This window comes from Pyrus communis, chromosome 15, assembly GCF_041283825.1.
Source record: "Pyrus communis isolate YQ-2024b chromosome 15, ASM4128382v1, whole genome shotgun sequence".
Taxonomy (NCBI): Eukaryota; Viridiplantae; Streptophyta; class Magnoliopsida; order Rosales; family Rosaceae; genus Pyrus; species Pyrus communis.
The window spans coordinates 15,100,878-15,114,170 of record NC_142579.1 but is presented as its reverse complement, the minus strand read 5'-3'; positions in this window follow the sequence as shown (position 1 = coordinate 15,114,170).

Below are 13,293 nucleotides of genomic sequence, written 5' to 3'. Positions count from 1 at the left end.
CCACCACAACCTGGGCTTGAAGAAGACGAAGTAGGTGTAGAAGAAAAGCCCACGGATCAGATTTTTGAAGAAGAACAAGCCATGGCAGCAGATAATAGAACCATCAAGGAGCTTTCGGCCTCAGGTTTGGATAATGCATTGCCTCTTTGTATCCAATACCCCACGGCTGCAGAGGGGAAGACTGAGGAATTTGAACTCAAATCCAGTTTGTTACACCATATTCCGAAGTTCCATGGCTTGTCTATGGAAGACCCCAACAAACACTTGAAGGAGTTCGAGGTGGTTTGTTCGAGCATGACCCCCGTCAATGTGGATGGGAGTATATTGAAGATGAAGGCCTTTCCATTTTCACTTATGGACAAGGCCAAAGATTGGCTCTACGAACTAGCCCCGGGAACTGTGACTTCGTGGGAGAGTATGAAGCGTGCTTTCTTGGAGAAATTCTTCCCTACTTCGAGAGTGATTCTCCTACGGAAGAAAATTAGTGGTATTCAACAGAATCATGGTGAGACGTTCCCGGCTTATTATGAGCGCTTCAAGGGCCTTGTAGCTTCATGTCCCCAACATCAAATGAAGGAGGAACTTCTCCTTCAATATTTCTATGAGGGCCTCCTTCCTATCGAACGTCAAATGGTTGATGCATCAGCGGGAGGAGCATTGGTGGACAAAACACCAAGGGATGCCAAGATTCTCATAGCCAACCGAGCGCTCAACGCTCAACAATATGAAGGAGTGGGCCAAAGGGAAGCCCCACGGCAACAAAGTGTAAATGAGGTGAGTGCTATTTCTGAAATTCAATCACAACTTGCTAATCTTACTTCTCTTGTTTCTCAGGTTGTGATTGGTCCAAAAGCACAAGAACACCAAGTTTGTGGCGTGTGCTCAATTCAAGGGCATCCATCCGACAAGTGCCCTCAACTAATCGAGAATGGTGGGTGGGAATCTGCCAATGCAATTGGTTTCCAAGGACAAAATCAAAACAACCCATACTCGAACACTTACAATGCCGGATGGAGGGACCATCCAAACTTCAAATGGAGGGAGCCACAACAAGCTGCCCAACAAGGAGGATTTAGGCCAAACCCCCCTGGTTTTTATTCCAAGCCGTATGCACCCCAACAATCCCAACAACCTTCGGCATCATCTCATTCAGGTACGTCTTTGGAAAGTAATCAAGCTATGCAATTACTAACCTCTATTTCGCAGGGGTTGCAAAATCAAAACAACCGAATAGAAAATAACGAGAAGGAGATGATGGATATGAAGAAACAAATAGGGCAGATTTCTGAGTTCCTTGGACAGATTAGAGAGCAAGGAAAGCTTCCTAGCTCAACCACAGTCAATCCAAAGGGAGGATTCGAATCCGCCAAGGCCATCACCCTAAGGGGTGGAAAAGAAGTTGGGACCGAGCCAAACAATCCCAAATCTGCCCAGAAAGTAGATGAAGAGACGACACAACCTGAGGCAGATCACCCTAACTCGGCCAAATCAGGTAATTTAAGTTCAAATTCATGTACTTCACGTCCTAATCTGCCCAATGTACCTTTTCCTCGCAGGTTCATGCAAGAAAAAAAGGAAGAAAGCGAGAAGGACATTCTTGAAACGTTCCGGAAGGTGCAAGTGAACATACCGCTTCTCGATGCAATCAAACAGGTTCCAAAGTATGCTAAATTCCTCAAGGACCTATGCAATACAAGGAGAAGAAGGGCAAACAAAGAGGTAGTGAAGGTAAGCGAGAATGTGTCCGCTGTTTTGCAACGTAAACTGCCTACCAAGTGCAAAGACCCCGGTAGTTTCACGATTCCTTGTGTGATTGGACATAATCGTTTTGAACATGCCATGCTTGATTTAGGTGCATCCATAAATGTCATGCCTTATTCTATTTATGCATCTATGAATTTGGGTGAATTAAAACAAGATGGTGTAATTATACAATTGGCCGATCGTTCTAACGCGTATCCAAAAGGAGTTTTGGAAGATGTGCTTGTGCAGGTGAACCATTTAATTTTTCCGGCTGATTTCTACGTCCTAGACATGGAGGATTCAGCCCATTCTACATCTTTGCCGATTCTCCTTGGTAGGCCATTCATGAAGACGGCCCGAACGAAGATTGATGTATACAAAGGCACATTGACAATGGAATTCGATGGGGAAGTGATTGATTTTAATATTTCTGAAACTATGAGATATCCCGTTGATGACCATTCTTGTTTTTCCATTGATGTTATCGATTCTTTGGCGCAGGTATACCTTGAAGAATTGAACGAGGACGCCCTGGAAACAACCATCACTAAGGCCATAGAGCGCAAAAATGAAGGATTTGGGCCAATGCAAGGCCACGACAAGGAGAAGGAATTCTTTGCAATGGGTTCTAGTGAAGAAATAATTGAGGTTGTGGCAGCCCTTGAGTCATTGCCACAACAATATGGTAAGGTTCCACTCTCACTTTCAAATTCAGTTTCCACTAAGATGCTACCTTCTGTTGTTCAGGCACCATCGCTTGAACTTAAGCCGTTGCCAGACCATTTGAAGTATGTGTTTTTGGGAAAAGGCGAAACATTGCCCGTCATCATTTCATCAAGTCTCACGGCAATGGAGGAGGAGAAGCTTGTGAGGGTGCTGCGAGAACACAAAACGGCCATAGGGTGGACTTTGGCCGACATTAAAGGAATAAGCCCTACCACATGCATGCACCGTATACTTCTTGAGGAGGGGGCTAAACCAACTCGAGAGGCTCAACGCCGTCTCAACCCTCCGATGATGGAAGTGGTGAAGAAGGAAATAATCAAGCTTTTGGATTGCGGAGTGACCTACCCTATCTCCGATAGCCGTTGGGTCTCTCCAGTTCAAGTCGTTCCCAAGAAGTCCGGAGTAACTGTTATCAAGAATGATGAGAATGAGCTCGTGCCTACACGCATTCAGACTGGATGGCGCGTATGTATCGATTACCGGAAGCTAAATGCCATGACTAGGAAAGATCACTTTCCTTTGCCATTCATCGACCAGATGCTCGAAAGGTTAGCCGGTCATGCTTTTTACTGTTTTCTTGATGGATACTCTGGATATAACCAAATTGTGATAGCCCCGGATGATCAAGAGAAGACCACATTCACATGTCCCTTTGGAACATTTGCTTATCGTCGCATGCCATTTGGCTTATGCAACGCACCGGCCACTTTCCAAAGGTGTATGGTAAGTATATTTTCCGATTTTGTTGAAAAGATCATTGAGGTTTTCATGGATGATTTCAGTGTATTTGGGAGTTCATTTGATAATTGCTTGGATAATCTGACCTTAATTTTGAAACGATGTGTTGAAACTAACCTTGTCTTGAATTGGGAGAAATGTCACTTTATGGTGAAACAAGGTATAGTTTTAGGACATATTGTTTCAGAAAAAGGAATTGCAGTAGATAAATCAAAAATAGACCTTGTACGTCACTTACCCTCTCCTACTTCGGTTAGAGAGGTACGTTCGTTTCTTGGCCATGCAGGGTTCTATAGGCGTTTTATCAAGGACTTCTCCAAGATGTCCAACCCTCTTTGCCGATTGCTTCAAAAAGATGTGCCATTCAAGTTTGATGAAGAGTGTAATTCGGCATTTAACCAACTCAAGGAGAAGCTAGTCTCGGCCCCCATTATTGTACCTCCAGATTGGAGCCTTCCGTTCGAGCTCATGTGCGATGCATCCGACTATGCATTAGGAGCTGTTCTAGGACAAAGAAGAGACAAGCGGCCGCATGTCATATACTATGCATCTCGGACTCTCAATGATGCCCAATTGAACTACTCCACGACGGAAAAAGAACTTCTAGCTGTGGTTTTTGCTTTAGATAAATTTCGTTCATATTTAATTGGTACTAAAGTAATCGTTTATTCTGATCATGCAGCTTTGAGGTACTTGCTCACGAAAAAGGAAGCAAAGCCGAGGCTTATCCGTTGGATTCTTCTTCTTCAAGAATTTGATATTGAAATCCGGGATAAGAAAGGAAGCGAGAATGTAGTGGCTGACCATTTAAGCCGAATGATCCACGAGGAGCATAAACATGCCGTACCTATCCCTGAAACTTTTCCCGATGAGCAGCTTCTATCCATTGAGGTAAGTGAACCATGGTATGCAGATTTAGTGAATTACTTGGTGGCTAAAAAAATTCCAAATGAACTAAACAAGCACCAACGTGATAAGCTTAAAAATGATGCACGTTTCTATGTTTGGGATAACCCTTATTTGTGGAAGTATTGCTCAGATCAAATTGTACGTAGATGTGTGCATGATTCTGAATTTCCCTCAATTCTAAGCTTTTGTCACACATATGCATGTGGTGGTCATTTTGGCACACAACGCACTGCCCTCAAGGTTCTAGAGTGTGGTTTTTATTGGCCGACTATATTTAGGGATGCTAGAACCTTTTGTATGTCTTGTGATCGTTGCCAACGAATGGGTAACATAGGTACCAAGGACCAAATGCCGCAAACCCCTGTCTTTAATGTTGAAATTTTTGATGTTTGGGGCATTGATTTCATGGGCCCTTTCCCTCCATCTTATGGTTTCACTTATATCTTGCTAGCCGTTGATTATGTTTCTAAATGGGTGGAAGCAAAAGCCACCCGTACTAACGATTCTAAGGTGGTTGCAGATTTCGTGAAAACTAACATTTTTGCTAGGTTTGGAATGCCGAGAGTAATCATAAGTGATGGAGGGTCTCACTTTTGCAATCGGACCATTGAGGCGTTGCTAAGAAAGTACCATGTCAACCATAAGGTCTCTACACCTTACCATCCTCAAACAAATGGCCAAGCCGAGGTGTCTAACCGAGAAATCAAAAAAATTTTGGAGAAGACCGTTGGACCAACAAGGAGGGATTGGAGCTTACGTTTAGATGATGCACTGTGGGCATATCGTACGGCATACAAAACACCCATTGGGATGTCACCTTTTCGGCTCGTCTATGGTAAGCCATGTCATTTGCCCGTAGAGTTAGAGCACAAGGCACATTGGGCCGTGAAGATTTTCAACATGGACATAGATGCAGCGGGAGTTCATAGGAAGCTCCAATTGAATGAACTTGAGGAGATTCGGAATGAAGCCTATGAGAATGCCCGGATGTACAAAGCCAAGACCAAAGCATTCCATGATAAAATGATTCGAACCAAGACCTTCACAGTTGGGCAGAAAGTGTTACTTTTCAACTCTCGCCTACGGTTGTTTCCTGGTAAGTTGCGTTCTAAATGGATTGGCCCGTTTGTTGTTACTAATGTTTTCCCTCATGGTGCAGTGCAAATCAAAAGTTCAAGGACGCAGCAAGAATTCAAAGTGAATGGGCATCGGTTGAAGCCCTATTACGAGATGTTTGAGGAGCATGTCGTGGAGGAGGTATCCCTCCATGCCGTGGAACCTAGTCAAGCTTAAACGGAGGTACCGTCCGGCTGCAAGACGTAAAAGAAAGCGCTTCGTGGGAGGCAACCCATGCATCCGAATAGAGAAGAACTTGGAAACCCCTTTAAGAGACTTATTTTTATTCCTTTCTTTTTCTTTACTGCCTTTACTTTGCTTTCTTTCTCGTATTTGTTTATTTGCTTGCTCTGTTGTGACTTTCTGTTTAAAACATTGAGGACAAAGTTTGATTTAAGTGTGGGGGGGTAAACAATTTGTATTTGCATGAATTTCGTGGGATTTATTCACCTTTCACTTAGAATGTTGTTTCTTGCTGTTTTAAGCATTTTTAGAGTGTTTTAGTGTGTTTTATAGTGTCTTGGTATAAAACTCCGAAAATTTGAAAAAAAAAAAAAAAAAAAAAAAAAAAAAAATTCTTTTGAAAAAACCCAAAAATATGTGTTTTTAGAGTCATTTGAGTCATTTTGTTGCTATTTCGTTTCTGCCTTGTTAGGTTGTTTAGTTGTTATTGTTTGTTTGTTTATTAATTGTGTGAGTTTATGATTGTAACATTGAGAAAATGTTTGATTTATTGATAGGCACTGCTAAACAAAGAAAGATGGTGCTTCACAAAGGTTGTTTGCTTGAGGCCCCACTACGTGGCTTTACTCTTGAAGCGGAAGGCGTAGGAACAGAAGGCATCGGAGCGGGAGGCATCGAAGATAGAGCATTCCAAGCCTCAATACTTGGCCAAGCGCTGGATGAGCCAGGAAAAAGGTGCCTCTGGAGGAAAGACGAAAACCTTTGACGGTCACTGTGAATCCGACCTTCAGACTCTTGCAGCTCATCAAGCTTCCTCTTCATGCCCGTCGAATAGTTGTTTGCAAGCACGTGCAAACTTCTATTCTCATACTTCAGCTGCTGGATCTCCTGCTTGAGACTTTCCACCTCTGCCATCAATGATTCCACCTGACGGGAGCGGGCAAGCAGGCGTTGGCCCATGTTGGACACAGAACTCGCACACTGAACACTAAGTGCGAGGGACTCTTGAACGGCCAACTCATCGGACCGTCCTGACAGCAGCCTACTATCTTTCGGAGTGAGGAGGTTCCTAGCTACTATTGTAGCTGTTGTGGCGTCCTGCATCACGGAGTCTTCACCTGTGAGAGGACCGTTAGAAGAAAAGAAAGAAGGGCGCCATACGTTACCTTGACGCGGCGCGCCCGCATCACTGCTAAGGCTCAATTCCAAGCTAAGGTTCGATGAGTTTGCCATTTTTCAAAAGTGTTCAAGGGGTGGATGTAATTAATTCTCAAAGGGCCGGAGTCGATTTTTCAAGAATGGGATTTCTTCAGAGTGTATTTGTTGGGGTGATCGATAGCTCCATAAAAAGCCATGGCGACGCGTCCACCGATTCAGAGATCCGGATTTTCCTCCGCAAATTTCGACGACGCATTCGCGGCTTTTCAGAAAACGCGCTCAGCTTTGTCAAAAGATATCTGACAAAGCTGATAACACGTGGAGGCCATCATCTCAATTACACGTCTTTAGCCGACAAGCGCAAAGTTCGGCGACGCTTTCTCTGCTTTTCAGAAAACGCGTGCGGCTTTGTCAAAAGAGCCGCACCCGTGACTACTTTTTCCATGCAGAAATCGAAGAGCCGTTCGTTCAGAAATCGAAGAGACGTCTGTCGACAAAGGGTAAAAGAGCAGTACCACCACTTTCTATTCAGAAAATCCCTATATTTGTCGACCTTCATCTCTTATGGCAAGGCAGACTTGAAGAAAATGCACACCAACTCTCTCTCACCTCTGAGGGCGCACTCCCAGCAAAGCCTTTTGAATTACTCAAAATTTTCTTCTTCCCCAAAGATGATACCAGACGCCTGGAGTAAAGATGACCCAGGAGGAAATGCATGTGCTGATTCATGCACCGCTTCTTCAAAAGCAAAGGTATCTCATATCATAAAGGTCAAAAGCAAAAGTATCTCATATCATGCTCTTTCCCTGTCTTTTTCTTTGTCCTTGTTCTTACTCGCATGGCAAAGTGAAAGAAGCAATCAGCCGGCACTTGGAGTCAGTCTTCCGATCTGGAGCCAACTGCCTGGAACCTATTCCTGATTGCTTACCTAGCGTTGCTCTCGAGTAGTCATCTTCAACGGTTGATACACTTCCAGAGAAGGGACCACTCCTGCAAAGATTGAACAAAGAAACAGATAAAGGGGGAAAGCTCAGACCTTCGGGGAAGACCAAAAGAACCATCATGCTGCCCAGTTCAAGAAGTAGCACAAAGGAAAATCAGCGATGGGCAGAAACCAGTTCAAGAGTAAGCATGTGGAATCACAAAGATCAAAAGCCTCAATGCAATTACCAAGGAGAAGATGGAATTTACACTCTATAACCAGATTTGCGTCTCTAAACTCTTCTCTTTGTTAATTACATTCTGCCATGTTTAGTATGTTTAAGTATTTTTTGTGTATTTACTTATGTTTTGTGTGAATCTATGCTTAAAACATTGAGGACAATGTTTGATTTAAGTGTGGGGGGGTAACTAATGTTGTTAATGCAAATTCGTGGGATTTTATCACCCATAACTTCAAATATTGTTCCTTGCTGTTTTAAGGTGTTTTTAAGTTGTTTTAGAGTGTTTTAGTATGTTTTGTTTTTATAACGCCGAAAAGCACATAAAAATTTGAAAAATTGTTTTGAAAAGCCTAAAAAGAGTGTTTTGAGTCGTTTTTGTGAGTTTGTGTCTTAGGGTACCTTCCAACACAATGATAAGGATTTGGTTTGTAATTGCATGACGGTTAAAAAGAGTTATTAACATAGAGAAAAGTTTGATTTACTCTTGGTATATGCTTGGTTATGGTTATAAGGTATGACTTCACATGCAATCATAAAAGAAAAATTCGTTTTTGTAACATGCTTGAAGGAAGGAATTCAAACAAACGCTACAACCCTGTGAGACTCGAGCCATTACCTTCTTTGGAGAGTTATTTTCTGTGATTCTGTGTTTTCTAAAGTTGTTGCATGATCTCATTATTCCTTGCTTGGTTGCTACTTAGGATGCAATTGTATCATGATAGAACTAAATGCCAGAACTTATATCCGTTTCATTCAAAGCATGACATTGAATTGCATAACATATATCAAGATGAAGTTGTGTAGTTGCCACCATAACCAAATAGCCTTACTTCCCATATTTCGTATTTGTTGTAAGTTTTAACCCCGTTGAGCCTCGTTTAGCCTATTTTCTTTGCTAACCACATCACCTCTTACCTAGCCTAGAGTAGGACCATCCGTACCCTTTGTTCTTGAAAGATAGTGAGCATGACTTAATTGAATTCCTTTTTATTAATATGTTGCAGAAAATAAGTGTGGGGGAAGGGATTTTTGTGTGTATGTATGTGCCTAAGTCTTAAAGGAGGCACGAAGAGAGAAAAAAAAAAAAAAAAAAAAAAAAAAAAAAAAAAAAATGAAAATAAGTGAGAATGGACTCACAAGTGTGATTGTTGACGAAAGGGCCCAAAAAGTTTGAATATGGCCCTAAGTTTTGTGACTTCCCCTTGGGTGTTCAAAGTTAACTTCTGCGTTCTAAAGGGAATTCTAAGTGCCTAATTCAATACTTTGCTCACTATTGCTTTAAGAACGTTTGTGTACTCTACCTTTCTTTGTTAAACCATTACCCTTAGCCCCGTTACATCCCTCAACTTCTATCTTGAGTGTTATGTGTTTCAATTTGCGGAGTTTGAAATTGATATGAGCTTATGGAATCACTGGTTCTCATTCTAAGTAGTAGCATTCCATTCATGAGATCATATTCATGTCATTATCGTAAATCCAGAAAATGCTTTCTTTGTTATAACATATGTGAGATACTAGTCTTTCATGTTTACATCAATCTTCTCACATATACCTAGTGTAGGGAGTGTAGTCAGAAAATCTGTGTGAAAAACGAGTGCATATCTTGTAAGGATTTGAGCAAATTCTCTAAGGCATGTTACTACATTCAAAACATGGTTTTAAATGCTTAATTGTGAAATAGTATGTGGTGACTATGATTAAGAATGTACTTAAGTGTGAAGATGACTAAAATCTGTGAGAATGATGATTTTTAACGTGTCATGTGCATTGGAAATCCCTAAGACGGTTGTTGGAAGGTTTAGGTTGTGTTTTACGTGTTTAGTGTCGTTTTGTTTATTTGTTTTTATTCTGTTTTGCTCGAGGACTAGCAAAAGCTAAGTGTGGGGGTATTTGATAGGAGCATATTCATGCGACTTAAATGGCTTGTTCTCGTGCATTTACGTTATGTTTCTCTCGTTATTTTAGTCCTTTATGCTTCTTTTGTGTGTTTTCAGGTTCTAAGGGCCTAGGGAGCAAGAAAGTGCATTTTGAGGCCATTTGGAGCATTTTTTGGGCATGGATTGGATAGCTTATCCATGGAGCCAAGAGGATGGACGAATTTGAAGGCCTTGTATGCACTTGAAGACACAACACATTATGCCATACAAACCAACCTATTTTAGGCCCATTCTATGTACTTAAACCCTAGCCCTTTAAACTAGTTCATTTATCACTTATCAAACCATTCACTTATCACTCACCACATATCATATATTTGTTACTTATCATATCATTCATTCATCTACATATCAATAACCACATATCATTCATTCATTACTTATCATATCATTCATTCATCTACATATCAATAACCACATATCATATATTTATTACTTATCATATCATTCATTCATCTACATATCAATAACCACTTATCTTATCACTCAACATATCATACACTTATCACTCATCACACTTCATTATTACACCACCATTCATTCTTTAAAACACAAACAACATTCACATGCAAACACAAGCTTTAACCAACAAACAAAACAGCCAACACATGCACCAAAACACCTTTGCCGTGGCCTTCACTCCCCCTTGCATTTTCAGCCATTCCACTTCATCATTACACCACCTTCTCCATCTTTAATCACATGCACCACTAATTCAACACATGCACTTGTTCCTCCATTAAATCAACCACATTCATCACCAAAGAACCTTTGTGCCGTGAGTCCCATTGCATTTCCAGCATCCTCACATGCATTCCCTTCACATTCACCCACATGCACATTCAATCATTCACACATCCACCACTCATTCTTCATCATTTCAATCACCTACATGCATTAATTATTAAACTCTTCATCATTGCATCCAGAAAATGAGCAAGAAAGCTTCCCAAACACATGCAAATCCATCTATGCCGTGGGTTCCCTTTGCTCCCCTTGTGCAATTCCAGTTTTCACATGTGTCCTAGCTGTTTTTCCATCATTCCTCCACACAAATGCTTAAACAAACAGCCATATGTTCCCTCCACCACCCCTATAAATACCCTAGCATTCATTCATTCACTCGCCATTCAATTCATATCTCATATTTCCATTCACAACACTTCACACAACACAAATACACATCCATTGCCGCAATTCCCCTTCCATTTTCTGTGCAGTTTTTCTCCTTCATTGCAGCCACTATCCAACCACTTCCCATCCCTCCAAAACACTTCACATAATCCCCAAAGCTCACCTTAGACCTTGTGCTACAACAACGAGGAAGAAAAGAGTGCTTAAACGTTCATACAATTCAAGTTTGAGTTGTTGGAATGTTTAGGTGTTTCTTTGATTTCAAAGTTTAAATTTAATTCTCTTTGTTTTGTACGTATGAGAAGGGAAGAGAAGAGTGCCTAAACGTTCATACAATTCACGTTTGAGTTGTTGGAATGTTTAGGTGTTTCTTTAATTTCAAAGTTATGAGGAACTAAACCCCCTTTAGCTAGGGGGTGATTCGAAACTATGTTTATATTTGCATTTTGAATTGATTACGTTTGGTTGGAATTTCATAAGTTGTGGATTCAATTCGTTTAACTGTTTGATTGATAACTTATTTATGTATGTTCATTGAGATTGCAAGCTTAATTTTCATGCATAAATATGACGCTAGAATATAAGTGAATTTCACCTAATCGTTATGAACTTATATTCACAAGTAGTAGAGGTTGCTTATAAACAATCGCGTTAAACGAATTCTTGGCATAAGTTTCATGCGTATTCCATAGTAACGAATGCCTCGTCGATGTTTATGATTTCCGTTGAACTTAATGATCTTGGTTAAATGTCTCTATCATGCGTATTCCATAGTTAGGGACTTTGATTAAGAATAATTTGGTTGTAATGCGTATTCCATTCAATCCAACGAATTTAGGGAAATCTGAAAGTTAATCTAAGCGGATCTAATTAACTTGGAGCATTGAGTTTCACAACTTATCGAAAGACCAACTGAGAATCAATTTTGTTTGCAAGTGTAACATGTGTGGAGAAGAACCCCTTGGCTATTCCATCATCCATATTTTTTATCACATTCATATTTACATTTTGCCTTTAATTATATTCTGTCTTTTTAATTTAATATCGTCCAACCACAATTCCCCCCCCTATTTTGTTAAGTCTTAATCATTCGTATTTGTTTTATTTTTGTATCTTTAAGCTTGTGGAGTCATAAACAATTGCAAATTCGTCTAAATCAAGTTCTAGCTTCTTTTTGAGTCAATTTGATTGTTTTAGACAATTTGAGTTTTTCAAAGCCTTTCTGAGTCATAGTAGTCTTGTTAAGAGTATTTTAATTTAGTTTTTATGTTTTTAAGTCAATTTAGAAGGTTTTAGCAAGCCCTCCTAATCCCCGGTCTAGAACGATCCCTCACTTATCCATTCTACTACAATTGTCAAACGAGGGTTTAATTTGAGTGTCAAGTAATTCTCGCATCAATTTCCAACTCAAAAGAATAGGTTATTACTGGCCAAGCATGGTGAAGGATTGCCTGGAACATGACAAAAGGTGCCAAGCCTACCAATTCCACACCAACTTCATACATCAACTGCCTGAACAATTACACCCTACAACTGCTTCATGGCTATTCGACACATAGGGATTGGACATTGTAGGACCAATTACGCCAAAATCATCTGGAGGAGAAGCTTACATCCTAGCTGCAAAAGATTACTTCTCCAAGTGGGCTGAAGCCATACCCCTAAAGGAAGTCAAGGAAATTGTCGTCCGTTTCATCAAAGAGCATACCATCCACCGATATGGTGTACCTCGCTACATTATCACTGACTCGTGGATGAGCTCTGCGAGAAATACAAGTTCAAGCAGCATAAGTCTTCTATGTATCATGCTCCATCCAACGGTCTCGCAGAAGCATTCAACAAAATGTTGTGCAACCTCCTAAAGAAGGTGATCGGTCGAACAAAGACAGACTGGCATGAAAGAATAAATGAAGCACTTTGGGCATATAGGACGACACATAGGACTCCTACCTAAGCTACACCTTATTCTCTCGTATATGGCGTTGAAGTTGTTCTACCACTCGAAAGTCATATGCCCTCACTAAGGATGGCTATACAAAAAGGCTTGACTGATGAAGAGAATGCAAAGTTGCGCTTTCAAAAGCTGGAAGGTCTGGATGAAAGAAGGCTCGAAGCTCAACAACACTTGGAGTGTTATCAGGCATGACTCTCTAAGGCTTTCAAGAAGAAAGTTGGCCCTCGTTATTTTCAAATGGGAGATCTCGTCCTTGCATTGCGTAGGCCTATCATCACAACTCACAAAACAAAAAGTACGTTCACATCAAAGTGGGATGGACTTTACGTAATACAAGAAGTCTACACCAACAGCATCTACCTAATCATGGCAGAAGACAGCTTAAGGATCAGCCCCATCAAGGGCAGATTCTTGAAACGCTACTACCCCTAAAAGCAAACGCTCCATGCTCCTAGCCCGCAAGAGCATAAATTGCGTACGGCACAAAAAAAAAAAATTATATGCATTTGAACTATGTTACGACTTGATCTCT